The sequence below is a fragment of the Pseudoliparis swirei genome, chromosome 17, assembly GCF_029220125.1.
Source record: "Pseudoliparis swirei isolate HS2019 ecotype Mariana Trench chromosome 17, NWPU_hadal_v1, whole genome shotgun sequence".
NCBI lineage: Eukaryota > Metazoa > Chordata > Actinopteri > Perciformes > Liparidae > Pseudoliparis > Pseudoliparis swirei.
The window spans coordinates 19,453,436-19,477,186 of NC_079404.1; the positions used below are offsets into that span (position 1 = coordinate 19,453,436).

The 23,751-nt window shown below is 41.1% G+C and overlaps 1 pseudogene; it reads left to right on the forward strand.

Moving 5' to 3' along the window:
* Nucleotides 1-13,827: 13,827 nt before the first annotated feature.
* On the forward strand, nt 13,828-18,174 carry LOC130207247 (G-protein coupled receptor 26-like; annotated as a pseudogene).
* Nucleotides 18,175-23,751: the final 5,577 nt, after the last annotated feature.

Genomic DNA, 23,751 nt, shown 5'->3' on the forward strand with positions numbered 1-23,751 from the left:
ATCGGTAATTTCTTTAATGTTTGAGGTGCTTTATATATGTATTTCCTCATATTCCTAGGCAATAATGCTACACAATAAATAGAATGCTTCAATCGACACCGTGATCGGTATTATCGGATCGGCAGATACTGATTTCAGTGATCGGTACCAAAAACCTGATCGTGCATCTCTAATTGTCAATCTATTAGCCTATCTATTTTAATCTAAAGTGGAAGCAAAATGATTTCCTCAAGCATTGCCTCCATTATTATTATGTGAAAAAAAGAAAAAGAAATACATAGATGTCTGCTAATTACGGTGACATGGTAATATAGACCCTGCGCGCACAGCGCGCAAACATTTTTTTTGGGAGCACCGAAGACCCATTTTGACCCAGGAAAAACCCTGGGCTCAGATAGTGGAGGTGAACCCCTCGGCTGCTCCGGGAGAGTGTCAGGAAGTGGGAACCAGGCCGAGATTAGAGGGCAGTAGTGAGGTTTGAGAAACTCAGCCGCCATCTAAATGCAAAATACAGGCTGGGTTTGGTCCAATTTTGGACCGATTGTACTGTAACTACATTAGTAAGTGGAATTTAGGACTCAAATACAGACACATGGTTTGGTGAGAAAATGATGCGATATCTAAAAGGGGAAAGTTATTGAGGGTGACAGACAATGCAAGGGAGGATGTTGATGGCATCATGATGACAATACAGATCAGTTCCAAATATGTATGGTCACATATGCAGTATTATTATAGAAGTAATATTTGTGTGGCCCCACCACCAGGTTCATTCAAAACATCCGTCAACATCAAACCATCCGTGATACACAAGTAGGAAGCAGGTATGACAGAGAGTGCGGTACTCATGGAAGAGGAGATGTGAGACTGAGTTTACCATGTAAAGCAGCTCTCTGCTGGAACCATCACATCTTCCCAGTGCCACTGGGCCTTGTCTGACAGCCGTCTGGACTTTAAAAAGGGGTGATAACTTAATTTCTACTCATGTCAACACTGCCGCAGAGGCCAAGAGGAAACTGTGGGCCTATTGTGTGTCTGTCATATCACCCTGCATTTTGTGGCTCAAAGAATGAGAAATATTTAAGTGGCTTTGATGTCCTGGATCTTGTTGAACTGCTCCCAAAGCATTCGAGCCTCCTTGACGCTCATCTCCCTCGTGTCTTTATCCTTTTATTCGCAGCATGTAAACGCTACGGATAAAAGGAGTTATTTACTTGTGGGTGTACGTGCGTCGCTTGCTTGTTTTTAGGTTGACTTGCACACAGCCGGCAATAGTGCCCCGTACCCTAGCTGCAGCAAACACAAGTGCAGGGCTTATACTGGAACAACCCTGAGCTTGAGGGCGTTGACAGCAGCTTCTATCTGCCAATCTCCCTGTGGATATTGTTGCAGTACTGGCAGACAGACAGCCAGAGCTTGTGGGCTGACAGACCCCCTCTGTCAGCAGGTTATCATTTCCAATTAAACCCTTTCATCTCAACGTACAGTCAACTCCTTGGCAAGCCAAAAAATGACCCGAATAAGACGTTATTAGCCTATTTCAACAGGTCCCCCCCCCCCCACCCATCCCCAACCTCCGCCCTGTAACTGGAGGGGTTGGGCGATCTTTTAAAGCATTACGGTTCTAGATTCTTCAGCTATCTTGATCCAAATAGCTGCGAACTTCAGCCGTCTGCGGTGGTCACGTTCTGTTTGGAGATAAACTTTCAAAATTGCCCTGGATTGACACACCGGCATGTCCCCTCTAACATGTGTACCAGCACAAGGGCCTTTTTGTCCAGCATTGTTTGGTCAGGGCCCGCTGTGGACAGCGCTGTTCCTATCCTCTTTGCAGGAGACAGGAAGGAATGCACGCGGAGCTCAGTAACTGTCTGTTGAAAAAGGCCTCACAACGTCTCATTTCCTTTAATAAGATGGCCTCCAAGGCATCCGGATGGACCAACTAAATACAGATTAACCCTCAGCATCAGCAGCAGCCACTCAATCAACATGACTGACTCACTTGTGTCTGTGTGTGCATGTGTACCAAACACAAGATTCTAAAAGGGGTTTTATATTTCGTTTCGTTAAATAAGTCACCTACTCTAATTTCTCTACTTGACCACATTATCATTCGAGGCCAGATTATTCTTCATTTGAAGAGTTATATTTTAAAAAAGGGTCTATTTCACTTTCAATAATGGCCAGATGGCGTCCTCAGTGACACCATATAACTCCACCACCACCACCACAACAAAGCAATGCTATCAGACATGTATTTTTACTGTAAAATATCTGTGTATGGCATATACGGTGTGATTAGGTGAGAGAAAGGTGCTTATGGTTAACAGAAGCATGAAAGTTTATTAAACTCCCAATATATCTCCCATCCTCCAGTTATTTTCCCTCTTGCTAAGCAAATGATGCACTATACACCCTGCATTGACATTTGACATAATGAGATGCAAATTTTAGCAAAAGTCCGAGGACAATAACATTGCTGCAGACAAACTCCCAGAAACACAGGATACCTTTATTTTTCATATCTCATTTGAAAAGAAAGAAAAGTAGATTTCCATGAACAGTATTTTAAAGCATAATTTGTTGTTTTGACCCACACGATCTGACGCCGTGTGGGTCGTCAGTTCGCCGATGCAAGTAACAACCTGCGCCCACAGCTTCAGGGCAAACACGCTGAAGTGCAGCTCGGCTATAACCTATACACCTGCCTGTAGATCCTAGCCAACAGCTCTGGCATGAGAGTTTGCTCTGTGCTTCGTCTAGTTTTACAAAGAGGGGTTTTAAGTGCAATTCAATTCACAATTTCCTCTTTTAGCTCCACAGCGAGATACACTGTCCGAAATGTAGCCCCTCTAAACGACACCAACTTCCTGCTCAAAGACACAAAAGTGTACACTATGGAAGCAGTCAAGAATTCAGATAAGGGCAGAATTAAACCCAATTTCAGATTGAGCCTCTTTCCTTCTGCTTAATCTGCTTTAAAGGGACAATAATACTTAATTTACTCAAGAGCGGTGGTCGAGTTGTCCGTTGGTGAGATGGAGAGGTTGCACTTTTAATCATTAAGATCATGCAGAAAGTAATACTTGGAGAGAAAGGAAAAAAGAAAGACCAAAGAAAAGAAAGGAGGGACGAGGAGAGAGAGAGCAGAAGAGGGGGAGTGTTATCGGGGCACCTGTAGCTTGAGGAAAAGAAACACCGTCAGAAATACTAGGATAATCCCCTTGGTTTCAATGGTTTTGAAATGCTATGAAAGATTAGGTAAACACTGCATTTGATTAACGGGAAAAGGAGTCAATTGGCCAGAGAGCGTGAAGCAGCACACAGAGCTCCTTTCATATCCTCGGCGCTGCCGGGAGCAGAGATGGTCACAGGCACGTCTTTGCGCGGACGAGGTTCTGTACATACCGGGGGAGTACAGTCTCACACTCTTTAAAGATCTGGAAACATGAGCGGGCCTGACGAAGTATTATTGTGTGACGTGCGTGCACACGCACACAGAGGAGTTTAAGTGGATCAGGAAACGGACGGAGAGTGTTTAGGAACGATGCCGTTACGGTTTTGATGACAGGATTGTGTGTGAAGCTAAATGCTTCACTTACTCATCCCTGAAACTTTGAAACCGACCCTTGACGAACTGGATCTCTGCCGCCTCCCCTCCTGATCCCTCGCTTTCCTCTCGGCAGGTAAAGGTCATCGAGCCCAGGTGCTCGCCCTCCACTTGACTCCTTTCCAGCAGGCTGTGGCGAACGCAGAATCTGCAGTGACCCATTCTAACTCAATGTCATCTGGGCATGATCAAATCCCCCAAACAGCTTAGCTGGGCCGAGTCGAGGCCTTGGTTCTAGGGCATTAGAACGATAGAGGAGGGGATGGGCAGATTAGAGAGAGAGGCGCATGCAAAAGTGTCATCTGTAAAGTCTGAAGGTGCGTTCACACCAAAAGCGAAACTATTTTTTCGCACAACCGAATCCCATTAAAAGTCAACGTACAGAAGCGCGTGGCTGCGATAGACGCGATATTTTCCCGGGCGGCGCGTTTGGGGCGACGCAATGTGGGCAACTCGGGCCAATCGGCTCTCGTGTTCCGCTCTCGTAGCGCTGGAAGCGGAAGTCTTTCAGACGTAACAGTAACTTCATCGGTGAAAGTGACCGAGCTGAGTGAGCCTACGGGTGATGTCATGAACCCAAACACGAGGGCGTTAGTGTGTGGGACGTCCACGACAAATATAAAGCAGAACTAGTGGTTAGTTATTCTGGTGGATGAAGGAAATGATAACGGTCTTTACGGAGACGAGACACGGAGATAAGCCCCGCCCCTCGCGGAGCGTCTCGACGCTCATGGCGAGAACGCGGTGAACGGTCGAGCGAGTAAACTCACGCGTTTTGGGCGACGCGAAAAATCGCTTCGCTTTTGGTGTGAACGCACCTTTAGGGGGAACAGGAAGTGGTTGCTTGAGCTGACTTTATCAACCCAAAAAATATGATATCAATTATAAATGATATTATACTGTATGATCCACCATGCCAACGTCCACGTCCCGACTCTCCACCTCTAGCTGAAAGGGGCTACTTCCTGCATTGACACTGAACTCTGGTAACACGGTGCAAACCCGTCCACGGTGGACGTGATTCCTGAGGATACTGAGCTGGGAAGGTTCACCCGTCAGACACCGGAAAAACAGTATCTATGCAAATATTATTTTCTGTGTTCACAAATAGCAAAAGATGAAACCATCAGACACATCTGTATCACCAACAGTCCAATACTCCTAATTCCTGTGTTATATTCTGACCCGAGGGGCTGAGTGACTCCGGTGTGACTATTTTTACTACTAAATCTATTTTTATCTCAAAATCATTCTTCTTTCCTCTTTCCTTTTTTTTGCTTCATCTTTTGTAATCCCACCTTATTTCTACATCATATGCACACACACACACACACACACGCGTTCACTTCCTTAAAAGGTCACCCTTGAGGGTCGCAATGCCTGTTTAAGAATGTATTTAAGTAGAAAACACGTTAATTGCTAAACACGGTAAACAGTATGATTTGTTTGGGTTGTTGGGGCTCTTGACCTCGACCCATGGCACATTCTTGACTGACGGACGACATGGGATCAGAAGGAAAAGTTTACCAGGAGAAGCCAAGAGTTATTGACCTTGACAACCTATTTGTCGAATTGTGTGTGTTCAGAGATCAGCGCAATATTATGTGACAAACAACTTCTTCATTGCACCTATGTAGAATGTTTATTTTTCTGCATGAAAACATTTAAGGAGCTATGACTCAACATGCTTCAGGATACCGGAGAATCCACAATGGCTGCTAATCCCCGACCAAAGCCAGAGGCCGCCCAAGGCAGCATAAGCTCTCCGGTCCTCCCTGCTATCACCTCCCTATTTACTGCCATGCCATCCCTACGGCGCCTTCAGCCACTCTCCTCTTTCTCCTTTCCATCCGCTAATCCGCTTTAAGGACATTACCTGCTAACATATCCAGTCAGAAGGTATAGAGGCCCAGCTATCTCTTTACTGCCATCGGCGGTACGCTAAATAGGCCATTAATGGTGGAAGCCGAATGGGGGATATCGTGGTTTTGACCCCAAATACGATTCAGATCGCGCTCTAGCTGAGTGGCTGTCTGAGGTGTAGCATGTGTCGGTCACAATGGAGCAGAGGGAAAGGAAGGGGATGATTGTGAAACAGCTAAAGTCGCATTGGCCTTCATTGTTTGAAACGTTTTCAAAGATCAAATGTTTACTATGCTATTTGTGAGGCGTTTGTTATACAGCTACGGGCCAGGTTTTACACTCGGGAAATCAGGAACTGCTGTAATAGCATGTCAACTTTCTTTTAAAAAACATGTTCGATAACATTTGTACATACACTAACATCATAGATGTTAGAGCACAACTTCACCCACTGGTGCCCCCACATGGCACAGAGTGGTAACTGTGTGTGTTATCCACGAATAACGAGAACAAAGGGGTAAAATATTGGTGATACCATCTCTCGCCAGACGGAAGTTATTAAGTTGGTCTAAAGAAGAAAATGTGCTTTTGATTAGATTTTCTTTTTGATTCTTGCTCAAAGAAAATCTCACACCCTATATATTTTATATTAAGGTTATTATGAAACACTGCTTTACGAAACTAACACAAAAGAGTGTTTACTGCTGACAACCGCTACAAAATCCGTATCAAATATTTTATAGAGTTTGTGCGTCCAGGCGGTTAACCTGAAGACCTCCCTGACCAACAAAGTGCAGTCGTTGACTTGGCCCCTGGGCAGGGCAGCTCATCATTTGACTGCTGATGGAGGGCCCCTCGCATCACGTTAATGAAACTGCACTCGTGAGTGCTGACAGCACACAGCAGCGTCACCTCCTCCAGGTCGGCAGAGTGTACAGAGAGCAGAGAGTGCCCTCCTCTGGTCAACACAGGAAATGAGCGCCTTGAGGACCAGAAGTGCTCCGGTGAATACATTCCCCCTGACACTTCCTGTCTCAGTCAACTGTCAAATGAAGAGTTGAAGCACACTTGAGGATCAAACAGTTTCACGGTTATAACCTCAATAGGTGAGTATATTGCCCATCAGTATTATCTCCTCTCTTGTAGTCGTTACAGAACACTGGACGCCCAAATAAACAGACACAACAACCGTTTCTTCCCAGAGGCCGTCACTCACGCTCTGTCAATAACCCTCTAACGCCAACACATCACTGCTGCCATTATTGCTTATAGTTTTACACTTTGAATGCAGTTTTTTAAAATATATGTATGCATATTGTCTGTCACTGTCAATATAACCTACGCACTGTACATAAACATCCATTCAGTATTTCTGTGCACTATGTGTATTGTTTACAATTTACAGAACACTCGACTTATAAAAGTTAGATTTTTAAATGTTCCATCGATGTGTTTTATTTATATATAATATTTATATGTACACCTACTTGTTCCACATCTTTTGTGCATAACAGTTCTACCTATTATTTAACTATTTGTCCAGCTTTGTTGTCTTTGTTAAATTCCTTGTATGTGCACACATACTTGGCCCTTAAAGGTTGTTCTGATTATAATATAATACAATATGTACCTACACTCGATAACGGTTTTAAAATATTTGTTCTTATTTATTACCTTCGCATTGAAAATGCAGAAGGTTATGTTTTGATCGCCGTGTATTTATTTATTTATTTGTATGCGTGTTCCTCGCATAACCAAAAAGTTTTAAACCGAATCGCATGAAATTTGGTGGGATTGGTTGGTTATTATCCGGGGACCATTTGATTAAATTTTGGGATCGATCGGGTCAAAGGTCAAGGTCATGGAAAGGTAAAATCTTCTTTTTACCATAGCACGGTCAATTTGTATCCAATTGGCATGCAACTAATGCCAAAATGTTCATAATTCAATGCCCAATCTTGTGATATGCGAAGGTATGCGCTCTACCGAGTGCCCATTCTAGTTTCATATATGCTTTCATCCACAAGAGGGAAGCACTGTATCAAAGGTGTTGTTATACAATAATTCATTCAGAATGGTGAGAAAGACATGAGAAGTGGTGACAGTAAAATGTATATATTATAATAAACAACCTATACATTATTTCACAGAATCAAGAACACTGAGCCAAAGATGTTCAGATCATTCAAAAGCTCTTTTCCCTTTAGCGTCAGTGCATGCTGGAGAAGATGTATGTGAATGTAATGGATTTTAGAAGCAGCCGTCCCGACTGTCAGAGAGGAGCAGAGAACCGACACATTGGCACATCCATCCACCCACAGCCCAGACAGTGTGGGTGGATGCATTGGTGCCACAGTGGCGTTTTATCACAGCAAGTAGACAAAGAAACAGGACGGATCATCATTCCACGCATAGTAACTACCTCCACACACCACGCGGAGGTGAGATGAGTCTGTCACGGGTTAGTCACGGGGTGAGGTGAGGCTCAGGACTCCATGTTTGAGTGAAACAAAAAAACAGTTTACTTTGGGGAAAAAGGTCAAACATAAAAACTCTGGCTCGAAAGCAGCTACAAAAAAAAACACTAGGAATCACCATGCGAACAAAGACTGAGAGAGAGACATTGAAACAGAGCCAATACAAGAGAGAGATAAAGACAAGAAACCAACAGCAGACAAGGGAAAGACTGGCACAATATATAGGGGGAAGAACACAGGTGTACGGCATGAGACAATCAGGGAGACAGAGGAGTGGCTGAGGGCAGGTGAAGGGAACTAACCAATCAAGGATACAGATGAGTGGCTGAGGGCAGGTGAAGGGAATGAACAATCAAGACAGAGGAGACACGGAAGAGACACGAGAAACGGAACAGGGCGTTACAGTCAGTGAACCAGCAACACTCAAACACATTAAGTCTCACGCTTCCTTCACGTCTCTTTGGTTTAATGGTCAGAGGCACGTAAGACACCGAGGATGTAACAGAATGTCTGAACAGCGTCTTCAAAGTTTCATGTTTTCATTCCTGTTGTGTTTTCTTTCTGTCAAAGTACCCGCTGTACCTCTCTGAATGAACATGTTGCATTAGATTTCACGAAAAATACTCCTATTTCCCCACTTAAACCCATTACTTACAGTGCTGTGGACAAATGAAACCAGCATCCCACATCCACAAGTGGAGAGTGTAAACAAATATTTTTTCAAAGATTGAACAACTGAGCCAGACAAAGCATGCAACAGAATATCTGCCTCTCACGAGACTCTCTGTGCCTGAGCTGAGATGAAAAAGAAGGGGAAAAAATCCTTTTGTTGGACAAATGAAAAGGGCATTGACAGGTAATTAGGTCCGTCGGTTCTGCACTTCCGAGGAGTAAGAAGTGTGAAATCAACCACACAAATAACAGCATAAGGAGCACAGAAGAGAGAACATTTGAAATATTTGAATTAGGCTGGAAAAACTACATTTTGTATTTGTAAATCACAGAAACATCATGTCTTTACCTCAGAGCAGCGACAATGACATACGTATTAGTGTCTGTCCAATATAGTTGTATATACTGCAAAACAAGGGACCCAATTTGTGTGCTACTACGAGTACTTGGCCTTCACAGACTGCTTTTACTAAAAAACATCCCCCCCAAGAGATGAAAATGCACAAACACACTTGCATTCTCATTATTTGGCCGTCGCTCCTCTGTCACCAAACTGACATATTAACGTGTGAATCGTGACAGAGGAAAAGCAGCTCGCCGTGGATGTGAAGTTCACTCTACAGAAGTGAGACGGCTGTCCAAGCGCTAAACAAACAGAGGATACGAAAAGACAGCCTCTGAAGTTGTGCATGAGCCAAGCGTCTGTTCATTTATTGCTAGCACTGCTGTCTGCATCACGCATTTACTGTACAGTAGTATTGCTTTATATAAGGACGTTTCAAAAACTAGCTTGTTCTTTTTTCTTATTTAAGTTGACAGATATTGTCAAAGGAAGAAATTATGTCTACGATTTCTGTCCTTGTAGAAACTAATGACCACAATAATTGACGATTAGGGAAACACACATGTAGATTTGTAGCTGTGTGTGCCAGATAATGGAATAAAACCAGCCAGCTTTAGAAACATGCATTAAGGTTCTGAGATGTACTACCATGATGCCTCATTAGGATTCCCTGCTTAATATGCAAATTATAAAAACACTGGGAGCTTCCTGTCAAACTGTAAAATAGGTCTGTGGAAAACTGTTAAATCACAACAGCAAGATCTTTGTTTTACCGTTGTCATTAATCTGCTTTAATTATATATATTAATGCTTTTACAGTTTCTCTTTATACCATGTGGAGTGCCTTTGAGTATATCGTTTAGAGCGCTGTACAAAATAAATGTATCGTTATTGTTATCATAATCATCTTGTGACTAACTAACCGTATCGTGGCAGAGAAACTGTAACAATCTGCTCCTGCAGGTTGATAAAGCAGCACCTGTGCAGGCCGATAGAGGCTAAGCTGACACGTCAATATTGAAGTCAGTTTAAATTAGCTAATTCATAAAACTACACAAAACCGACAATGCAGACAATTCATGATATTTCTTTGTCAGCAGGAAAATGCCTCTGACTAAAATGTGGTCATTTAAAAAAAGAACAGTGGGGAAATATAGTTTTACCAAACTTTATAAAACAAGAATGCACAATATAAATCACTTCTGGGTTTATTGAGATGAAAATACGTTTGCTGTAAATGTGAATTATGAATAAACGTACAGGTTTTGCAAAGGATACATGTATGGCTGTACCATTCACCTCATTATCTCAAAGTCTGGAGGCAAATGAAGTTAAACTTTATCCTATCTAGGGGAGCACTGCAGCGACTGGATGCTTCGTTAAAACATAATAATTAATATGCAGTCACACCGTCTGTTTCTTTACTTTGTGGAAAGGGAAGTAGTGAAAAGTCTCTTGCTCTCTTTCTCTCTTTTTCTCTGGGGAATTAATTAAAAATCTGCACAGCCATTATTGGCAATCTTTCATTGCTGAGAGTTTATAAGACAGCTTGACAGCTGAACATGTGACCACTGTTATAACAGACTGGTTTCTCTTATCCTTGTAGTCGGACCTAGAAGAGGGCTTTTTCAATTAAGCACTATAGATCACATCAGTGATTTTGGTCCTGGAACTAATCTGAGGCAAATCACTTTTTGCAAATGAGTAATTTTAACCTTCACCTTCACTAGGGGGTCTCATTGAGTATGTTAATTGAAATGTTGAGAGAGCTAAATGCATGGTCGTCTGTGACAGTGGTAAATGAGTAATTTCTGTATTTAAAGAATAGGTGAAAGTAGAAACTATATTACTAATATATTATAAAGGTCATATATCACAGTCTTCTCATAAAAAGCTTCACTTTTTTTGTATGTTCTATTCTGTTTACAGTGTAGATCCCACTACCACATCTCTATGTATGACAGGGAATCATTTACATCTTCTCCGATCAGCAGGACGATCTCGGCGGTGACACCAGACTTGAATAAAAAAATAGTTTGTTCTTATCTACTGGAACCCTATATCAAGGGAGACGGTTTTGATTGAGGCAAATCACAAAAAATGTATATTCTTACAACACTGTCCGCTGCTTGCGTGACAATGTCGACATATGATGAATGGATGTAAATCTCAGTACGTCCTGAACTGCAATAACACCCACAGAGCCTTAAGATATATTATTATCAGGGGTGAAAAGTAACTAAGTACATTTATTCAAGTACTTCTGGGTCCTTAAGTGCAATGATGACTCTACTATTCTCTTTTTATGCTATACTTCACATCAGGAAATGTCATTCTGTCCACAACTATAAAGTATATAAAATAAACACTGATTTAGATTGAATTATCTCCATTTGCTGCTACATTAAGATGCTGTGTGTGTGTGTGTGTGTGTGTGTGTGTGTGTGTGTGTGTGTGTGTGTGTGTGTGTGTGTGTGTGTGTGTGTGTGTGTGTGTGTGTGTGTGTGTGTGTGTGTGTGTGTGTGTGTGTGTGTGTGCGTGCTGCCAGCTATAGGTCGGGTAAACTATTAGCTCCTTCTCCCACTTTCACCACGTTGTCCTGCTGCTTTCACGTGGTAATCCTCTCGGAAAGACATTATCCCTTCCGAATAACACACGAGTGCTCGCGCCTTCAGCCGCAATATCCCACAGCTGGTGGGCAACTACATGTTTGATATTGAGCTTTTACTCTGAATAAAACCTTTAAATTGTGTGTTTAAAAACACAATGACACTTTTCACCTAGGTTAGTTCATGGTGACCGCAGTTAACGTTACCTTGCTCCCTCGCCGAACCACGAGCCAATGACGACAACAGTATTGTCAAACAGCCAATCAAATAGCAGCTGGGCAACAGGTACAAAATAAGAGCGCCTTCCGCTTTCACTGCGGAAGACTTTGAGCATGCGCATTGTGGTTTTACCACACTCAACACGTGTCATTGAAGCATGAGTCTATCCTGTGAATGTAGGTCTACCCAAACTTAGCATCCTCTGGAAATAAACGCATTTCAAACACCATTTGTTTATCTTTTTTTTTCAGCTCCTGACTAAACATGATAAAAAACCGCATGATGATTTGTATATGTTCTCATGTGCGACGTAAGCAATGAATAGCCATAGTCACATTCCATATATGTGAACACACACAAGGCCAATAAAGCTGAATATCTAAGATAATAAGGCTTCCCATTAAATCCAAATCAGCATCACATTCTGCTGCCAGCAGGTGGGGCATTTAACACATTTTTTTCATAATACTCGCTTCTGTTATGCATATAATGTAAACATGTTAATACAGGACTTTAACTAAATACCTCTTCACCACTGAATACTATTTATCTTGTGTGACCCTTACTTTTCTTCTGCAGAAATGACAGCACAGTTGGTAATTATATTGGCAATTCCTCTGGTGCACATGACAAAACACACCCACACCCACACACACATACACACACACACAATAGCATCTGCATTGCCATGGGCCAAAAACCATATGGTCCCCAAGGCCAGAGGCTGTACACACAAAGTGTCCTGTAAACCAGAGGTGGGGGTTTCCTCCTGCTTTACTGTAGAATAATACTCTGAATATGCAGTCCAGCGACACTACGTCCATATAAGGCTTTGAACGCAACACTGCTCTGAACATTTTTGCTGATTAGAAAATGTTATTATATGTAAGTGTCGACACCGGTGATTCTGTCAGACTAGCAACATAAATAAACAAATAATAATTAATTACACTGCACGATTTTAATACGGATGAACTTGGGCATGTTATGTAGGGTATATGCAGGGATGGATTAACCAACGGGTCTACCGGGCCCAGGGGCCCATGAGCTCAGGGGGCCCCTGGGCCTGAGCCTCCGCGCGTGACGTCGCTGTGATTAACATTGTATTGATATGAATATGATGATATGACACGATGCGCCGTAGCCGTTATATGCTGGGCTTAAGTCATTCATGTCAGTAACAAGGCCCCAATAGTCCTACTGAGGGATGGATTACCGAACGAGCCTACCGGCACCAGGGGCCCATGAGCTCAGGGGGCCCCTAAACCAGAGCCTCTGCGTGAAGTAGCTGTTATTAACTTTGTATTGATATGATGATATGACACGATGCGCCATAGCCGTTATATGCTAGGCTTAAGTCATTCATGTCATGGTCATATAATTTGCGTTATGTTTTTTTTTTTTTGCGGGTGTGGGGGGGGGGGCCTTGACACGTCCAGGCCCAGGGGCCCGTGGTTTCTTAATCCGTCCATGGGTATATGCACGAATCATCTCATTACTAAAAACTGCTGTGTTCAACATGACGCGTGTGACATCAGCCTCACCACCAACCACGCGTTGTACGTTCACATGCTTCTATTTTTTGCTCTAAAAAAAGCTATTTTGGGGGTGCACCGACGCGTCCTTTAGACTCTGACAGAGAAGACAATATAAAGCTACAGAGCCCGAAAACTTGAAGTACTTTCATGTCCCTTTCGGAGCAGCGTGTCAATGCGCAATTGCGCAACAGGAAACCCTGAGCTGCGAGACCAGGGACAAGAAGGGGGCTCATAAATTACCGCATTGCATGTCGGGAAAAAAAGCCTCCTGCTGTGACCCGATTCCCACGAAAATGCCTTCCAAATATTCTCATTATGATCAGGTGAGCATTATTTCTCTATGACTTCCCTGCGACTTGATCGTGGACGGCTGAGGGACCGCTTCGTTTATTGACATTTGGAAACATTGGGAGGTAGGCTAAGCATGCCACTGTATTGGACTCATATATGGTCTGGCAGCAGCTCACGATGACAGTTCGCACCAGGACGGTGGATGCACTCATTAAAAGTCTGGATATTTCAGGGGAAGCACGATGGACGCAGCGGACATAGTTGCTTCCGTTTGGGTTGTGTTGGTTATTTTCCTGTCGCTGCTGTCCAACGTTGTGGTGCTGATCTGCTTTCTGTACAACCCGGAGATCCGCAAACAGGTACCCGGTCTCTTTATTCTCAACTTGACTTTTTGCAACCTGTTGCTAAGCGTGACAAACATGCCACTAACTCTGGTCGGGCTCATCACCACGGGCTACCCCGGAGGCAGCGGCTTCTGCCAATTCGTGGGTTTCCTCGACACTTTTCTCACCACTAACTCCATGCTGACCATGGCAGCTCTCAGCATCGACAGATGGGTGGCAGTGGTGTTCCCACTGAGCTACCACTCGAGAATACGACACCGGGACGCAGTAGTAGCGCTGGCATACACGTGGATCCACTCACTTTGCTTCTCAACAGTGGCCACCTGCCGCTCCTGGGTCGGCTACCATCACCTTTACGCATCGTGCACTCTCTGCAATGCCAGGGCGAAGGGAGCCGGTACGCAGTTCATCATATTCACGGTGGCTTTGCACTCCCTCACTTTCCTCCTCACGCTAATCGTGATGTGTGTGACGTACTGGAAAGTGCTGAAAGTTGCAAGGTTTCACTGTAAACGCATCGACGTGATCACCATGCAGACGTTGATGCTGCTTGTGGATATTCACCCCAGGTAAATAATCACAGAGATGCATGCAGTCTACTCCACTTGTCCTTTTGTTGTATGTATATGTCACTGAATTGATTTATATCTGTTCCCTTTCATTTATTCCACTATGTATAACATTTCAGAATGAGCTTTTTGATCCCGTGCATGGGAACAAATTAAGAACATGCTCCAAAGAATGTTTAGGCATACTCTGAGTTTAAGACATACATTGACTAACCTACAGATATAGAATACCAAAAGGATGGTGATGGGTTAGTTCAGCAAATTCAGCAATTTGGAAATGTCACATTGGATGCTGTTACACATTCTTCCATTCCAATATATTTTGTAGTTATCTTTTTAAAAATACATATATATATATATATATATATATATATATATTCATACATAATATATTTATATATGTATATATATATTTTAAAAGGTTGGTTACAGTAATTATTTGCATTACTACACTATTTTAAACTACACAACATACACAAATCCTTCTGGGGCATCTCTTTCCCTTTATGTCACTATACACATGAATATAAAGGTCTATGAGGATGACTGAACTCTGTCAAGCCTGCAGTCAGTGTTTACATTATCATATCTCATTAAGGTCAGAAAAGCCTTCATAGTTTTTTGTCCGTATCTATCATTTGCTATATCCAATCCTGATTTAAACTTTAAATGGCTCTCTATTTCACAAAATTGGTATATGCACGGAATCCAATGTAATGCTCAGAGATAACAGGGCACAGTTCACTGCTTTCTTCTTGTCCATCCCACATGCTTTCTCTGTGGACTGCTTCATTGTGGCTGCAATGCCTCTGATCATGCCTCCTGGGAAGATAATGGTCCCTTTGCTTTGGCAGCGTGCGGCAGAAATGCTTGGATGAGCAGAAGCGGAGGCGACAGAGGGCCACCAAAAAGATCAGTACTTTCATCGGCACATTTGTGGTGTGCTTCACCCCACATATCATTACAAGGTGAGCAGAGATGTATGCGATTGTATTATTGTAATTTTGTTGTTGTCCTTGTGAGAATGCATGTGTGAGATATTTTACACCATGTACAGTATCATCCTCCCACCGTATTAGAAAGAAATGTTTAACATACAACGTAAAGGAGATTGAACTACAGCGTTTGCCAATGCATGGCAATGAAATTAATTTGAATAATCTTCCCCGTTCAGCCTCATAAGTCCGACTCTCCCAGGACTTTCTTTGCCTTACTTTAATGCTGCTAATGGATTTCTATTTGCCTTATCTTTTGAATACAGATGGTGATAATTATTTTCAATTCTCTCTTGTTATCTGGTAATGTTTTTAACTGCTTCCTTTTCATAATGTCATGGATCACTGGTTCTACACTCATTTCTCATCCTTGTTACCGAGTTTCCACAGCTGGGGCGATGAGAGAGAGAGAGACAGAGGGAGAGAGCCAATGAGTCAGTGATGGTATCACTGGCTCTCATTAGTATGACACCCAAGTATTAGGGATGGCAACCTGTCAGAAGCTGTTAATATTGTGGTATGGAAATAGAAAAGAAGCATATTTGGAGCTATGTAGTGGTGAGACATGTTCTTCTGAAGGAACTCGCGGCAATTAAGAAGACAGATTGACGACAAAACAATGTTCCTGTTGGTTTTCACTTTGTCTTTCATTCAGCACAAAAAAAGTGTCAGGCACATTATTTTAACCAGAAGCTGCAAAACTGCCACCCATCAGTTCACATTCCCCAACACAGTGGTGACATTTCAGTGGATTGAAATTATGACATGTTGTCAATATCACAGCACCGGGGGAGGGCCATTTACTTTGAATGTCTTCCACTCTACTAACACTGATCTTACGTCTTGCTTCTGGATGGCATGTGACCTTTTTTCTTCTCCTTTTGTCTTTATTTGAGGTAGAATTGTAGAGCTCTTCTCCCCAGGGCCCATAAGCCCTCACTGGGGAGTGCTGTCCAAGTGTTTGGCCTACAGCAAGGCAGCAAGCGACCCGTTTGTCTACTCGCTTCTCCGTCACCAGTACAGGAAGACCTGCAACCTTCTGGCCAACAAAGTCCTCAAGAGAAGTCCACTCAACTCGTCCTCCCTAAGGACGGAGAACACGCAGCGAGGAGCGGCGACAACTCTAACACAACCAAAAACATCCAGCAGTAGATTGACCTGTGCATGACGGTGTAACATCAGAGTGAACTGTTAACGTTAATTATTGTTGAAGGACAAGGCTGGCAATGCAAATTCCATGAAAAGACTAAAACAGACAAGAGAACTTTCCCAAAATCATGCATTCCGGACTGAGGATTTAAGTCTTTTAAAATAGGTCACAAATTTAAAAAAGGCCAATCCATTTTCTTAAGAAAGTAATGACAGCAATTTGTTTGCAACTGTTCCTAAACAGAAACGTGTTTTTACAGTGTAATACCTTCTGTAACACATTTGGTACACTCGCACATCTTTACAGCAGCAGGACTGCATATATAAGTTCAACGGAAAACAAACTGCCAACGTAATGAAGGAACATGTCACTGTGTGGTTCACAGATATGTGAAATAGTTTTTGGAGGAATAATCAGTATAAAACTTTTGAGAAAAAAGGAAATAATAATCCATTTGATAAATTAATTGTAAGAAATATAGAATATCCTTTAAAGAATAATAGACTGACCACTTTTGTAGGTTGTGTGTAGATTGTATTGGCATTTAGCATTTCAATACAAAGGTAATACCGTCGAGTGACCGTTTCTATTGAGCTTATTTCATAGCATTTTGGTAAATGTGTCAAATGGCCTGTGTAACATGGAAAGAAACATTATGCTGACTAATTTTGTCAATTGTGTCATTAAAAACACAAACAGGAGTGTAGCTTCACCTCCAAACTAAAGCAGCAGCCAGTTACCGCTCCAAAATGGATTAGCTGGTCGTATATGTGGAATAACACAAAAGACAACATCTAAATCTATGGTATTAACAGTCTCTAATGTTGTTAAAGGTTTGGACAAATCAGGCTAATGTATTACCTCAAGTCTAGTTGTACATTACATACGTACATGGTGTAAAAAAAAACAATGATTTAAGTGATTGATGATTCTTTGGCTGGATAAAGTAGTATATATGTTGGAGGGATAATATAAAATAGATGAGTATTTTGATAGTACAGACTTGTTGTATGCGCCACACTGATGGTTTAATTGAAATGATGTTGTACCTGTGAGTTCTAAAGTGCCTTTTAGCCTAAGCTCGCTGACTTAATCTAAACACAACAGAGGAAAACTTCCCATTATGTCATTTTCTTGGTATTCTGTGCTGTGTGATGGAGCCTGTGATGCAGTTTAGACACATTGTAAGAAGGTTTTAAGTGATTTTAATGTTATAATACCGCCACAATGTATTGTTGCATTGAGCGGAACAGGGTGAAATGTTCTTCAAATGTGGTAGCAGCTATTCAGTGATGTGTCATTAACATTTCAGCTCATGCCGTGTGAGCGGCTGTGTGACGTCTGGTTGTAAAGAAATTATTAATTTGAAAACGCTGGCAAGTCGAGATGTTGAGTTTTTACTTTATTGTGACAGTATGAACACTTTTAAAGGCTTAAAACATATTTATTTTTGTCAAAACTATGAATATGAATATTGCAATAAATGCTGTGCATTTTGACATTTAAAAAAATCACAAGGTTCTTCAAATACATTTATCAATGTCCGTATTCACTGCTGTATGACCTGAATATACATCTAAGTATATATTTTAACAATACTTTACCAAAAGACAAGTCTGCCAAATCTTAACACCTTTATTCTCCCACGCTGATTAAGACAAGGAGAAGGAATAATTAATATGAAATATAATTTAAGATGTGTTCCACCCACCACTGCAGCAGAACAAAGACTTTATGCAAAAGCTCTGGGGCTGTGAGTTAAAGGATTTTTTTTAATTGTAGAGCTGCGATAGGGAGTGTGAAAAGAAGAAAAGGAGCCAAGAAAAAGAGAGGGCAGTAAGCATTAACTAACCAAGTCCATGCAGCTGTGACAGTACAAGAAAACACATGGATTTTTATATCCTCCATCCACCTCCTCTTCATCATAAACCAAAATTCAATCATCTATCGTTCAAAACCTGTCTGGTTAACCTCCATTTGACAGCTTTAATAACGAGCACCTGCAACAAAGTATATTCTATGTTCATCAAAAACAGTAGGGAATCATGACTCATCACCCATTCAAGCATGCCTCCACCCAAAGCTACATTCATTATATCATTGTATTCATGAGTGCTCCCCAATCTCGGGGAATTGCTGGAGAGTATTTAGAAAGTTTAGAAGGATCCTCAGTGTCTAATCTCCTTTGGAGACGCAGTGAGTGGGTGAGAGGCAGACACCAACCTGCCAAACACACAACGCTGCACACAGAACTTGTGATTAAGCTACAGCAGGAAGTACAAGAAAGCAGAAGAGGAAGACTGGGAAGATGAATGCACTGGCTGACTTCACACAGGGTTTTCCCTGACTCGTAAAGGAAAGGTTGTCCCTGTAAGATCTCTTCATCTTTCCTGAGGGGATTCCATCACGTCACGAACATCCCGTGCTCTCACAGTGCAGCCACCGTCTCTACATCTGACTTTATTGTGCAAGCTATACCAGCTGCCAAACAGGAAGTTACATCCTGCATTTCTGAGTGTGTGAAGCTCAGACCGGGGGTGTCAAAACTTTTTTGCAACGAGGGCCAAATTTGATAAAATAAAGATGCCCTGGGGCCAATAGTACCTTCTGACTTTTGTTTGACTAAAAAGGTTACATGAAAATACACACTGTTATTAAAAAAAAGGAATTTTCTACTTTATTTTTCAAATGTAACCAAATATAATATAATATAACAAAGTCTGCCATTAATTGAGTCAGATAACAATGAACAAACTGTATATAATACTTTACATTTCTATGAGTTCAATAAAGTTGCTTAATGAACATTATAAATCGGAGTTATAAGTAATGCAAAGTGATCACTTTAAAACAAATACATGTTCCCCTTGTCTTTTAAAATAACACATTATATGACCGAAGCTGCGGGCCGGATGTAATCTGACAGCGGCCGGACTTTGGACATGCCTGATCTAATCTAAATCAATTTAATAAATGAAAGTATTCCTACATTTTGTGTTACACCCATCAAATGTAAATATCTTCATTTTTGTAATTGATTTAATTAAATGTATAAAACCATATTTAAATGTGTCACCTCTAAGAAGGGCTTGAACTGTTTTTTTAAGTTCTGTAACTGGATCAATATCACTGTTATTGGATCAACCACAAACAGCCCAGAATATTTAAAACGTTTTTTAAAAAGTAAAAAAATAATAGAAGTTTTTTTTTTTTAAGTATTAAAAAAGTACAAAAAGTAATAAAAGTAGAAAACTAATGAAAAAGTAAAAAAGTAATGAAAAGTAAAAAATAGTGAAAAAGTAATAAAAGTACAAAAGTAATGAAAAGTACAAAAGTAATAAAAAAGTAAAACAATTATATAAAGTAAAAAGGTAATAAAAAAGTTAAAAAAGTAATATAAAGTAAAAAAGTAATCAAAAAGTTTAAAAAATTAACTAAAAAGTAATAAAGTAATACAAAAGTAAAAATGCAATGAATAGTAATAAAGTAATAACAACTAATAGAGTAATACAAAAAAAGTAATAAAGTCATGAAAAGTCATGAAAAAGTAGAAGAGAAAACTTACCTCATTGATCTCTTTTAAAGTTCTTTATGCCAGCAAAAGAGCATACAAGTGTGTTCAGGTTCACTCATTAATCATACTTTAATAGGTGTTGCACATCAGCTGGTGTTCAAACATCACAAATCCCTCATCACGACTGCCAAAACAAGAAGTAATAATTAATACTGTAAATGCATTATTGTTTCATTTACTATCCATCTGGTTTATGGAGTCATGGAAATGTTGGACCCAGAAGTCACGGTTTTGTCGCTCCCTCGAGCAAACAGCCTGTCCGGCTCAGGGGACAAATAATAAAAGACCATCTATTTCTGTCCAGGAATGCTGTATTTGTTTTTGGGTTGTTCAAAAATGCCTTGAAGTGGCATTAAAAAAAAAAAAAACCTCTGATCCAGTTTTAACGACATGTGGACTTCAGACGAAGAGATTTCTTTTTTTCCTTGGATTTCATCCAATATTCATGAAAAAATCTGAACTCATAAGGACAATTGTGTCAATTCAAATAGCAAATAGTGCCGTTCAACTAAAGTCATTGAGATCAACCACACCTGATTTAGAGGGTAATCCACCACAAGGACAAAGTGGGCTCCAAGGAATCTATGGACAGCACAAATGATCTGAATTAAATTACATCGTAATCCATCCAATACATGTTGAGACATTTCACTTTGACACAAATGTCAACCTGCTGATGATACTAGAGGACGAATAGCCAAAGTAATTAGGATTTATCCTCTGGGTACCACGGGTATCTGCAGAAGATGTACTGGCTATCCACTCAACAGTTATTGAGATAATAGTAGGTCGAATAGTAATTGAAAGTTGTAATATTTTATTTTTTTAACTAAATGTAAATCACTTTGGACCAAAGCATCTGATAAATAAACGTCTTCATATCACGGTTATGTCTGTTAAATTAAAATTAAAATAATCACAGCCCCAATCAGAAGGTGCTGAATTTGTCTTCCGCAATAATAGAACATCGCTTGGCAGCTCTCTGCACCACGTGACTCCAGATTCAAAGCAACAAAGGCACTTTCATGACCTAATCCTATCTGGCCTTTACATGAACATATTTGACCAGTGTCCAGCTATATGATCGATATACGATCCACCGGTTCAGCAATTGCTTCAAAATAATTCGCAGATGGGTTGAAATAAGTGTATTGAAATGACATGCGTTTTCAATATGTGTACAATATGAGCAAGATGTCTCCTTCAAATGTAATCCCGGTCGTGTACATTTTGGATTTCTATGGGAGAGAAAGGGAAAGTGAAAGAAAGGCTTACATACATGTACAGTAATGGTTATTCTATACAAACTTTACATACACAAATGACACAAAACAAAGTCCCTTCTTCTGCAGCTGCATCATATCTTCAGTTGGCTGCTCAATGTCTCCAGTGACATCCACATCCGAGTAATGCTGCTCTGCATCAAACAGCAGAACTCCAGATGAGGGAATTCAGCACTGTGTGCTTATAAATAGATTAGATGGTAAAAAAGAGCCCCATATGTTGTTATTTTATTCCTAATCAGAATGCAAGACTAGTCAGCCGGCAAAGTGTAATACAAAGTGTCAATACCAAGTGAATCGATGTGCATGCAAATGCTGTCCAGGAGTGTGATGAGTGTGTTTTGAAGAATACTCCAGATCACTGAGTGATTTACTGGACATCCATAATAACGTGGCCAAATGAGAATGAAGTTAGATTTTTCAATTGAACTGCTGCTGACAGTTAATGACAGCATGGCGTATGTGGATTCAGTCCAGGCAGATAAATAATCTGTTGTAGCATGACAATAAAATACAAAAGGGAAGGATACATGTATAAAGATCAGAATGTGGAAAGATAAAATGATCAATAATTCTACTTTGTAAAACAAAATCAGTTTGTTTTAAAATTACTTAAAAATAAATTCACTTTTGATCCAAGCCACAACTACATATATGAACTGAGCTGAGGAAGTACAAAACAGCAGCTGCATCTGAACATCTGGTTCAATCAAATCGACACAAAGTGCCACACAAGCTGTCGTGTCTTCATGTCCCCAGTTAGCATGCTGCCCATGTTTACCAGTGCTGCCCAGTATACAAGGCACATATTCAGACAGCCGCCTTCTACTTCATTGATGGAGCGCTGCACGCAGACTCCCAACTTGATAGGATTCCATTAACTTGTCTCTACGGTGATTTTAAATATGAATTAAATCCCTTTATTTCGCCCAACATCCATTTGCCGTTTTAAAGTACATGGCTTTATGTCTCAGGCAATAATAATAATCATTCTATGAAAACTATGTTCACTCTTCTATCCATTCAAAGTCACACTTTTACCATGAGGCATGTTGTTATAAAACCATTTGATAACCTCCGGCTGGTGTTATGAAATGCATTTGACAGGTGATCCCACCTTTTTCATTTCGCTGCTGTCAGCTGCAGTGGTAGCTGTGTGTGATTAAAAGAAAAGTGCCAGACAGAACCACTGTGACATGAGGTACCATTAGAAATCCCACCAGACGATAATTGAGACCAAAGAGGGGCACGTCTAAACTGACGCCGAGACGACCTATCCTTTTTTTAAAGGTGTGTTAGAGTTCAGAGAAAGTAAAAGCTAAAGCAGAAGTAATCACTCAGGGTTGTGTTATATTTGAACAGAAAGCATTCGCAGTCTCATGCCATGCGAGAAAAAACAACAACAAAATATCTTCTCATGCTGAGTGGCACATTGTGATGAGGAGAGTGTGACGTTGGAATGCAACCGGATGTGAGAGTAGCTCAGTTACCATATATGTCTCTTTCCAGGCCCGTTCCACTCAGTCCAATCCCTCACAGAGGAAATCTGAAAGAGAAATCTAAGGAGGAGCCATTATAATGGACAGAGAAAACCCAATAGAAAGGGATTGGGAATCCATCAACTGGACGGAGAACAAAACCGATTCACGCAATTATTGTTTCAGCGAGCTAAAAACCCATGGCTTAGGGAAAATCCATCACGCCATTTCATTATGAGAGACCTCAGTCGCAGAAAGATCGGAGACAATGGAGCCACTTTCTGGACAAAACCTGAACAAAACCGATTCACGCAATTATTGTTTCAGCGAACTAAAAACCCATGGCTTAGGGAAAATCCATCAGGCCATTTCATTCTGAGAGACCTCAGTCGCAGAAAGATCGGAGACAATTGAGCCACTTTCTGGAGATCGTAGGACGGATACGAATAAGCCGTTCTCACAGAAGGTCAAATAAACATGCGGGCTCGAGTCCTGTGTAAAGGAGAATTACTGTCGAGTGAAAACACTTGATAACAATAATGAAAAGGAGACCTGAGATTGCAGACAAAAAAAAGGATTTCAATTATCTAACAAGAAAGGGAGATGATCCAATGAATGCATGAGTGTCCTGAGTGCTCCAGTTTCCTCCCACCACTCCAAACACATGTAGCCCAGGTGAACTGGAACCTGGAGGTGTGATTGCTTTGTCTGTGTGTCGGCTTCATGAGACTGCCAA